Source organism: Hordeum vulgare, chromosome 5H, assembly GCF_904849725.1.
Source record: "Hordeum vulgare subsp. vulgare chromosome 5H, MorexV3_pseudomolecules_assembly, whole genome shotgun sequence".
Lineage (NCBI taxonomy): Eukaryota > Viridiplantae > Streptophyta > Magnoliopsida > Poales > Poaceae > Hordeum > Hordeum vulgare.
The window spans coordinates 308837503-308847175 of record NC_058522.1 but is presented as its reverse complement, the minus strand read 5'-3'; positions in this window follow the sequence as shown (position 1 = coordinate 308847175).

Below are 9673 nucleotides of genomic sequence, written 5' to 3'. Positions count from 1 at the left end.
ATGACGGCGCTATTTCTATCATGCAAAAAGGTCGCGTCGACTGCATGCACCAACGCCACGCGGGCGCAGTTGACCTCCGTCGGCGCAGCCGACGGCATGCACCGACAACATAGCAAAATTTATAGAATTTTCAACAATAACATAATATTCTATATATTACTAAACCAATAGAATTACCATTACGTATAAAATCTTTAAACACAAAATATCATAAAATATATGTGGATAATGTATATGTCTCTTACAAAATTTTCAAAAGAAATACGAAAATCACAAAATAATCTACTCAAACACGTGTGAATCTCCTCCGACGTCATCTATTTCTTCCTCTTTGCAATCCTAATATCTTTGTTTTTCATTTCCCCAAGTGTGTTCTTTAAAGAAAAAATAATTTGCGCTATCATTAGATCCCTCTCATCATCAACTCATCTGTGCAAAACAAATCATTTTAGTCCACTATAAGTACTCATAGTAAAGAGTACTAATATTAGTTTTGTACCTGTGAAAAAGATCGATCCCATGTATCGCCATTCCAATTTTTAAAGCAATGAAGAACAAATAATCCACATGAGTTCCTGATGCATGTAATTAACAATAAATAATTATGCATCACACACATATAATACACCAACATTATATTCAACTACATACTTACCCATCTTCTTGTTGAGGCATATCGTAGGTTTAAATAGGCCATGGTGATACATCCGGATACTGCACAGATGCGGTTGCATTTGTTTCTGCAATATCTTCTCCAATTTCTCTTCTCTAAAAATAACAATAAGAATGCAAGAAACTTTCAATAAATAACATAACACATGATGGTTTCACAATGTAAATATGTATTAAAACCTACCAAGTCCTCAACGAGTTTTCTAATTGTACTGTTAAGTTCTTTTCCCATCAACGAGTCTAGAACCTGAAACTCTTCCTTTTCCTTATGCATGATGATCGTAACCCAATGGGTGTTATCCTTGTTGAGAGCCATATAAGCCTGCATAAATAAAAAAGAGAATATAACCCAGATCAATGCAACATTTGTTATAGTAGTGCATTATTTGTATACCTTACAACCACTCGAACATACCTTAGGTGCTTTGAAATACTCGTTGAGACACCTATTTACGGGTTCATTAGAATTTGACACTCTTTCATACTTGTTACCGTCACACTTCTTATCTTTCTATATTCAAGCAGCCACTTCACCCTCCAAGTCGGTATTATGTAACGTTCGTCTTTAGCTTCCCCCAACAAAAAAGATGAGTACGGAATGATAACATGAAAATAATATAATTTTTTTAATGATTGTACTTTGTTGTGAAATATAATGTTAAAAATATAAATAACTTACATCGCCGCTTATCCATTGGTGGTTCAGAATCTGACGGGCTCTCTCTGCAGTCAAAGTGTCGGTCACACCATCATTGAAATTTTTTGTAGCTCCATGTTTCTTTGAGCGCTCACATGCACGTAAGAACATAACACTCGCTTTGATCACATCGACGTCAGCACTAGTTTTCTTAACATCTTCTTTATTAAACAATTCTGCAAATCACAAATCAAATATTAGTAAACATAACTCTATAATAAACTTTGTTTTATGAAAAAATATTGATTCATAACAATCTTAATCGCTTTGGCAGAACATTTTGCACGTTTGATGGGTTTAACAACAACAAAATGAGACTTTACGGCTCTTGATGCAGTGCGTTTACGTTTGCCAAGCCCCTTTTCCACTTGCTCATCTACTCTGTTATAATGACCCAATATGTGTGACGATATTTCATTTGTCTCTAAAGACGTGACCGCCTTCTCATCTGATACATCAGGTACTTTGATAGGATCACTCCTATCACCTTTGAAACTATCCAGATACTCATGAGTGAAATAATAAGGTACATTAACATGAGAATTCTCATGACCACCATCATCGTCCTTTTGCTTATTCATTTTCCATGAGAAGGTGTGCGATAGTCGTCCATATCAGAATGATAATCAAACTCCTTATCACGAAATGGACCATCATTTGTAGATTCATTAATGTCAGCATATAGATTCTCTTCTTCTTCTTCCATGTTACCGGTTCTATAGAACACACCGGTTTTGTTCATTTTCTCAATAATCCTCTAAAAAAACATGTATTAAAGAGAGTTATGTAAGTCAATTAAATACATTATGCACGATAGTAAAAATGTGTTGCACCGTTACCCGTGTGCATAACTCTGGCAAGCGACGCATGTCCTTTTGTATTTCTTTCAGCTCATGCCAAATGCGGTCCATAACATTGCTCGCGGAAGCCTCTGATGTGTTGCTCTCTTTCTTCTTTCCACTAACAGTAGATTTTTTTGTACTTGATTTTTTATTTTTTCAGCTTGTTCTTGAGAAAATTTTTCACCCTATACTCATATGTAATATTCTCGTCAATCTACAAGAACAACAATTAGAGAGCGATAATTATACATCAAATTTAGACAATAAATTGAACCATGGAAATGTAACATTAAAAGATAAATTTAGAGAATATGGATTACCATTCCAACACCACGACCATAATCATAGTCGTATTTGTCTCTTTTCTCCGCGAGAGGTTCCCTCGAGTTCCTCATCAAGGGGCTCATAAGTGACAACGAATCATATTTTGGACCTATAATTGGTTATACTTTCTCCTAATATGCATACTTCAATACACCAAATATATTTCAATAATACATATTTGACTAACATTACGTAAGTAATAATTTGAATAATACATACCTGCAAAAGGGCAAGGTTCCCATGTGGCCATTCCCTAACACGACCGTCCTCTAGAACCTTTCCTATCTCCAAAAGAAAAAACTTCAAAGTAAACTCGTTCCAGTTGAACTTAATTATCATCTTTTTGTCCTTAACTAAGGCATAATACTCCTTTGGAATATATTCCTGAGAGACTCGTGCGATTACTGTTCCAAACAAAACTAGAAACGTCATCCGGACAAAGTCATCATCTGTGTTTTCATTCTTCAAAATTTTATTGATAAGATCATCAATCATGATCTTACCCTTTTTGTGTCCACAAAATTAGTTGGTATTCTTTTCATAGCTTTTTGCCCTCCCGTTCTAAGAAAACCAACAACATCAACACCTTGATTTCTCAACCCAAATATTGAAAACACATCATCATGCGCTATTGAAATAAGGCCTTTACTCCCAGATGACTCTTGAACCATGAATTTCTTATTATGACAATTTTAGCCTTTGATCAAAAAGTGAAGTAAAAATTCACGCATCTTCATGGACAACATTTGTAACATGCCTTGCAAATCTGTTTCATAAAACATAAATTTTTGACTTGCTGAAAGTTTGTCAACAAGGCTAACCCACTTCTCAACTGAACATGGAATCACACCGGCGATATCCATCCTTCATAATTTAAAAAATTTGTCACGTATGATGCAACTCATTTGATATTTCAATAATAACAGGAAAACATTATAAACATAGTTACCCAACTAGAAGGCCGATGACGGACTGACGGACGGACGGATGATGAAGGCCGACTATCGGGGGGATAACCCCGGGGTAGGCTCATCGAGCCTACTCCTTTGCCTTCGACCATGAAGGAGTAGCATGAGTCATTCTACAAAGCCCAAGTCCCCCTGGCCAGCTAGGAAGCACCCGCCGGCTGGGGGCGAGACGACCAACACTCTGGCCGGCCAGGAAGCTCCTGCCGGCTAGAGGCGAGATTGTTACCTTCCTCTGGCCGTCTAGGCCAAGACGGTCGGCTGGAGGCGAGGCAGCCGTGCCCAGGCCGGTTAGTCAAGCGACTAGCCGGGTAGGGAGCTCAAGTCACATCAGACCGTAGGTCATGACGAGACCCTACGGTTAAAGGTGGCTACACGTCAGCCAAGGTACTCGATCGGGGTGCACGGCAGGTACAACGTCGGCGGCCATGCCGCTGACCTCCTCCGGCTCCGATCCATCACCCTGCACAGTGTCGGCCCATCAAACTCCCACTCCATTACTGCACTCGGCGTGGGAACAGTGGAGACGGCCGTACTGTTTGCCCATGACGAATCTCGCTCGACGAAGCCGGACGTACCACACGTGTACTGCGTTAACCTTATGCGAGAGCCTTACTGGCTAGCCGGCGGGTCCCACGGCCAGACGGGACCTCGCAGCCGGCGGGCCTCTCCAGCGACAAGACAAGACCCATGTGCCCCCCTGGCCAGCCGGCGAGGCTACCAGCCGAGTCCCACTCCTGTACTTTTATCCTTATTGTAGGTCGGTGGGTTCGTCTATAAAACCCCCCGGCTCCCCTCCATGCAGAGGGTCGGTCAACTCAACACACACACACCATATAGGAGAGGTAGACGCGAGCTGTCTGCTCCTTCTTCCTCCTCCATAGAACAGCTCCAGGAGCACATTGTAGTCCCATTGATACATCATACACTCCAACAGGATTAGGGGTGTTATCTCTATGGAGAGCCGTGAACCTGGGTACATCATGCGTTCCATGCTTGTACCATCCTCGTTCCCAGCGCCCTCTGGTGTGACTTCGGTTCCAACCATCTTTAGCCTACCCATGGCTTATGTTGTGAGTAAACACCGACATTTGGCGCCCACATGGGGGCCTCCACGGCATCGGCTGGGTTTGCACGCTGGGCGGGGCCCTGCGCTTACCCCGCCGGATGCATAGCGTCTGGACCAATCTGCATGCTCGTGGAGCCTACTTTCAAGGAGGATTCTCCGATGTTAATTGACGTCCCAATCCATCATGCAGATTCTGATGGGGAGTCTGACGACGACGCACTCCCCAGCATCGTCATCGCTGCTGTTGAGAACCTCAGTGTTCTCTTCAGCGACTTGCGTCTCAAAGATGGCCCTCGCTACCCTGGCGAGGACATCGATGTTGACGCGTTGTGCGCCAGCTTCAGTAGGCTCTCCCTCGCGGAGACGCCTACATTTGATGAGTATCCCAGCAACATGCTCATCTTCGATGGTCCACCATCGTCAGCGGGTTTGCTTACCCCGTATCACGTCGCCGTCGTCTCCAATGTCTCGGAGGTGATGGTCATCAGTGCAGGCACCAGCACGACTCACCACAAAGCGTCAGCTGACGCTGGTGATCTTGCTATTGTATCTGTCGACATGCTTCATGCGCTCTTACCGGCTTGAGGACGCCCATCGCCACCTCCAGAAACCCCACCGACGCGCGAGCATCGCTGGAGGAGGCTTGCAAGAAGATCTTGGAGGAGGGCATTGCCAATGCCGTGGCTAAACGTCGGATGGAGGCCGCGCAACGCGGGTATAACTCCGCTTACGGCCTCACTCCAGTTTCCGAGGGTCCTAGCCGGCTTGGCGCGGTCCGCGGTCGCGGCCTGGTCATTGCCGAGATCCTAGGCGGCAAGCAGCCCATCTACGAGACTCATGCGGCCAACTTACGGGCTGCCCAGGCGGCCATGGTAGTAATGCCAGACTTGGAGGGCGAAGAGCGCATCCTTGAGGAGAAGCGGGTCAAGGATCTCCTTGACGCCGCCAATGAGCACACAGACACGGCTTGACCCTGGTCAGGCACAGTCGGAGTCTCCGGGTCCCAATCTCGGAGCGCGCCGTAACCCCAGCGGTCATCATCAAGCCGAGGGATCTTCCTCGCATCGCACTTCCGGTCGGAAGGGCGAGGGCAGCCACGACATGCGTTCTTAGCTCCAGAGCGAGCCGACTTCGAGCCGACGTCGCAGAGATGATGAGAGTGACTCGGTGTATGAGGTTCCTCGTCCGGGGAGGGCCCATGCTACCGGCTCGCAAGACACACTTCCGGTCATGGCTCGGATCGGCCCTCGCGTCCCAGACAATGACAACGATGCTCGCAAGCGCCTCAATGCCCTAGCGCAGTCAGCTCTCCAAGAAGAGGACGGCCCCATCGGTCCGGCATGCTTCGGCCCCCGGATCCGAGGGAAGTCATTTCCCCGAGGCTTCACTCTCCCTCGGGACACCCCCAAGTACAACAGCACTGCCAAGCCAGAAGACTGGCTGATCGACTACACTACTGTTGTTGGCATCGCTCGGGGCAACAAGCGCGTAGCCGTCCACTACGTGCCACTCATGCTGGCCGCCTTGGCTAGGACATGGCTTAATAGCCTCCCAGCTGGCAGCGTCAACTCAATAGTTGACTTCGAGGAGGCGTTCGTTCACAGCTTCACTGGCACCTACAAGCACCCTGGCCGGCCTCGCGAGTTGGCCATGTGCGTCTAGAGGCCCGACGAACCCCTTCGCGACTATGTCACGCGTTGGAATGAGCTACGCAATTCTTGTGAGGGAGTGCATGAGGCATAGGCCATCCAGTACTTCATCGACGGCTGCCGAGACGACACTCTCCTCAAGCACAAGCTCATGTGCTCTCAGCCCACCTCTCTGGCAGTGCTCATGGCCAAGGCGGATAAGTACGCCACGGCCGACTCCGCAATGCGGGTAAAGGTGACCGCCTTGGACAAAGTTGTCCCCATGTCGACTACTCCCAAGCCGGCTGGTGACAAAGTTGTCTCCATGCCGACTACTCCCAAGCGGCCAAAACAACAACAAGCGCAAGGCGGATCAACTTGATTCGCCTTCCAACAACAAGCCGATAGCCAATGTGGAGGGAGATGCGCCGGCTACTCAAGCCAGCTCACAACAGAGGCGGACCGACAAGAACAACTGGAAGCCCAAGCTCAACTTCGAGCAAATGCTTGACGCGCCTTGCAAGATGCACACTGGGGCGATGCCCGCTACCCATACCATTCGAGAGTGCAGCTCTGCACGACGACTGTCGCAAGGAGAGGGCCTGCCGGCTCCCCGAGGTGGAACTGCAGCGCCTCATGCTTCGGCTCCCGGTCCCGCTCCGGCTCTGCCACCGCCGCCTCACAACGACGGTCATCTCCACGACGACTACCCCCATCAAGACGGAGCATTTGTTGTCTTCACCAGCAAGGGTGATGACAAGCACAACCAGCGCCAACGCTGGCGCGAGGTGAATGCCACGGTCCCCCCGGTTCCCTAATACATGCATTGGTCTGAAAAGCCAATTACATGGAGCCGGGTTGACCATCCTGCGGTGATGCCAAATCCTGGCTCATACGCGCTCGTCCTCGACCCCACTTTCGCCTCCCACAGGCTCACCTGCCGGTTCTCCCGGGTGTTGGTCGACGACGGCAGGAGCATCAACATCCTCTACCTCGACACCTTGATCAAGCTTGGACTCAAGGAGAAGGACCTCCAGCCGACCAACATTGTCTTCCACGGCATTGTGCCGAGACAGTCCTGCTCGCCGATCGGAAAAATTCAGCTGGACGTCCTTTTCGGTGACAAGGCTCACTTCCGCCGAGAGTCCATATGGTTTGAGGTGGGGCATCTCAGCAGCCCGTATCACGCGCTGTTGGGCAGGCCGGCTCTGGCCAAATTCATGGCCATCCCCCATTACACCTACCTCAAGATGAAGATGTCGGGTCCGAAGGGCATCATCACCATCGCTGGCGACTACAAGAAGTCGCTCGAGTGTGCACAGGACATCAGCCATCTAGCCGATGCCATGGTAATTGCTGAGGAGAAAAGGCAGATTGACCGGCTCGTGGCTCACGCTACCGAGCAGCCAGCGGTCCCTACTCCACCATCCTAGTCAGCCGGCGAAGGCTCCTTCAAGCCGACCAAAGAAACCAAGCAGGTGCCACTCGACCCTGCGAACCTCAAGCAGTGCATCACCATCGGGGCTAACCTCAGCCCCAAATAGGAAGGCGAGCTCGTCGACTTCCTCCGTGAGAATTGGGACATCTTTGCATGGTCTCCAAAAGACATGCCAGGGGTTCCGAGGAAGTACGCCGAGCACAAACTTCACGTGCGACCGGATGGAAAGCCAGTGAAACAACCTTTGTGCCGCTTCGCCGAGGGGAAGCATCGCGCAATTGGAGAAGAGATTGCTCGGCTCCTTGCAGCCAACTTTATCATGGAGGTTTTTCACCCGGACTGGTTGGCCAATCCAGTCCTCGTGCTGAAGAAGAACATGTCACACCCTGTTTTTCACCACAAGTATTTTATGTTGCAAAGATTAGAGCTTGCTAAAACTTTTTCAAATAATGTTGTGAGTGCAATGTAAACCCTTGTATGAGTGAATGCTTGCTTGTTTGATGACTCAAACCCATGAAAACTTATTATTTTGCTCTCTTCAAAAACCCTTTTTTCCTTTATATCAAGATCACCTTCACCATGTTGGGATACACTACTAGCTCATGAAGCCAAGTGGCACTTCCAACCAAAGTTGGTGGTCTGATCCAAATATTATTTTCATTCATTAAAAACATTAATTGGTGATTTAAAATATTATTTTCCTATTTTATATCTATGTCTGTTTCTAAGGCCAGTAATGATATTCCCACAAGGAAAATTGCTTTCCTGCCTTAGAAAATTCTAAGTAAATCATGGAAGCTCAGAAGGACATATATTTTCCATATATAAGATTTTCAACCCTATTTTATATTAATATTATTTGAGTAAAACGCTGAAAACAATTTCTGTCTGTTTTAGCTTTTTGAGATGTTTCCAAAGGAAATTATGTTAGTAAATTCCCATAAAATTACAGGAGCCCTCCCAAGCCATATTAGGTGCTCACCTAAAATCTCACCTTGATCGAAGGTGGGGAAGTGCACCTAATGAGCCCAAAACCCTTTCTGTCCAGAGAAGAGTTGGAACAACTCTACATTGCAAAGTTTCTCCAATGGAGCTGAAACTTTGCAGAGGTGTTTGACACCCCAAATGAGGACTCCACACCAAAGATGGGATTTGTGAGACTCTGTTTGGCCACACTTCCTTTGTAAAGGACACTACTGGTCATTTTGAGGCATTTTCAAGTTTACAAAGCCAAACTGGTTCAATGGAGCTCAAATTTGGTGAAACCCCATGTTTTTACCCCAAGACCAAACCTGTTAAGTTTAATTTCCAGTGGTGGAGTGGAAGCACCCCAAGTCACTGTCGAACACCTACTGACAGGAAGGTAAAAACCCTCCTAGCCATAGTTTTAACCAATGGCAAGGCCCCAAACTTGGTGGGTTAGAGCCCCAGAACACCCTGAGCACCCAGTCAATCAGCCCCTCCCCAACTCCAAGAACAAGTGACAAGAACTCCAATTTGAGCCGCAGGCCAGTACTGGAACACTAGTGCTCCTTGCTCCCTTGACCAGCTCGAGCTCCCACTAAACCACAACGGCTAGGCACACTCTCAGGACAACGGCTGTGCTCGCACGCGTGCCACGGTGAATCACCGGCGTGCCCGAGTCGGGTCACCGTCGCTGGCCTATAAATAGGTCCCCCTGGCACCCCAGCACCCTCCAAGCAGCTTCAGCACAACCAGTAGACACCCCCTAGCCACCCCATCGAGCTCGCAGAGCCCCGGTGCTCGAGATCGACCGAGGCCCCTCTGTTTTGGAGCTCCAGTCGATCTCCGGCTACACGTTGGCACCTGCGTTGCACGACCTCCCATTACACTCCCCTCGATGCCAGGAACTTTTCCCCCAACTTTCCCGAGCAAATCCGTGCCCCTAGCCACTAGTTCAACACCAACCCGAAACCCTTCCGCCACGGTCACCTCATCGCCGAAGACCAGACCACCTCTGGTGACGTCCCGACCATGAGCAGGTAGGCGGAGGCAGAGGGACCCGTTCCCGCTCCTA